Source organism: Malurus melanocephalus, unplaced genomic scaffold (genome assembly GCF_030028575.1).
Source record: "Malurus melanocephalus ecotype Western Australia unplaced genomic scaffold, MMel_1.1 scaffold_7742, whole genome shotgun sequence".
Classification (NCBI taxonomy): domain Eukaryota; kingdom Metazoa; phylum Chordata; class Aves; order Passeriformes; family Maluridae; genus Malurus; species Malurus melanocephalus.
Window position 1 is genome coordinate 1 of NW_026630972.1, and position 1,194 is coordinate 1,194.

Consider the following 1,194-nt stretch of genomic DNA (forward strand, 5'->3'; position numbering starts at 1 on the left):
TTTTGGGATTCTGAGGATGTTTTTGGGGTCCCCAGGATGTTTTTGGGGTCTCACCTCGAGCCGCTGGTGGTACTCGGGCAGCAGCAGCAGAGATTGGTCCGACAGTTGGAACTGCAGCTCCTCCAGTTGCTCCAGCAGCTGCTGCCGGGCGGCGTACTGGGCGTACTGGGAGGATTGGGGAGGGGTCAGCGGGGTCCCAAACCCCATAAATCCCCCATAAAATCCCCCAAATCCCCCCAAATCCCGTACCTGCTGCGGGAAGCGGGGGCTGCGGGCGCACCGGGCCCCTCTCAGGATTGTCCCCAGTGATTTCAGCTCGGCCGCCGCCGCCAGCGCCGCGGGGTCACAAACCCCATAAATCCCCAAAAAAATCCCCAAAAAATCCCCAAAAAAATCCCAAAAAATCCCCAAAATTCCCCAAATTCCCCCCAAATCCCGTACCTGCTGCGGGAAGCGGGGGCTGCGGGCGCACCGGGCCCCTTTTAGGATCGACCCCAGCGATTTCAGCTCGGCCGCCGCCGCCAGCGCCGCGGGGTCCCGGATCGGGGCCACCCCAAAAGCCTCGAGCAGGGTCAGACCCCCCTCGTGGGCCACCCCGGCTGCCAAACGGGCCAGCTCCTGCAGGGCCACCCCCAGAGCCGCCGGGCCGGCCGGGGGAGGGGACCTGAGGGGACACAGAGGGGTCAGGGGGGACAGGAGAGGGGGGAGAGAGTGTGGGACCCCAAAATCTGATGGAAGAGACCCCCTGGACCCCAAAATCTGATGGGAATCCAAAATTTGCAGGGAGATCTCCCCTTGATCCCAAATCCCCCCTGAGAACCCCAAATCCCTCCCAAAATCACCCCCAGACACCCCCAATCCCCCCCAAACACCCCAAATCCTCCCCAATTCCCCCCCAGGGACCCCAAAACCCCCCCGAATCCCCCCGTACCGGGGTCGGGGTCCCTTTGGGGGCCGCAGTTCCCTCAGCAGTGTCTCGGGGTTCACCCGCAGCGTTTTGGCCGTGACCCCCACGATGTCCTCGGGGTGCAGCTGCTCCAGGGCGTGTCCTGGGGGGCCTGTGGGGACCCCAAAACCCTCAGGGACCCCCGAACCTCCTCAAATCCCTTAAAGGAACCCCAAAACCACCCCAAAACCCTCAGAGACCCCCAAACCTCCTCAAATCCCCTAAAGGAACCCCCAAAACCTCCCCAA

At 63.2% G+C, this 1,194-nt stretch overlaps 1 long non-coding RNA gene across 1 annotated transcript; it reads right to left on the minus strand.

The window, feature by feature from the left end:
• Positions 1–14: 14 nt before the first annotated feature.
• LOC130588612 (uncharacterized) lies at positions 15–1,057 on the minus strand. Its single transcript, XR_008966994.1, has 3 exons — positions 932–1,057; positions 442–664; positions 15–165 (listed from the first exon to the last, which is right to left on the minus strand). It is a non-coding gene; the product is annotated as an uncharacterized LOC130588612 (long non-coding RNA).
• Between the last annotated feature and the right edge of the window lie 137 nt (positions 1,058–1,194).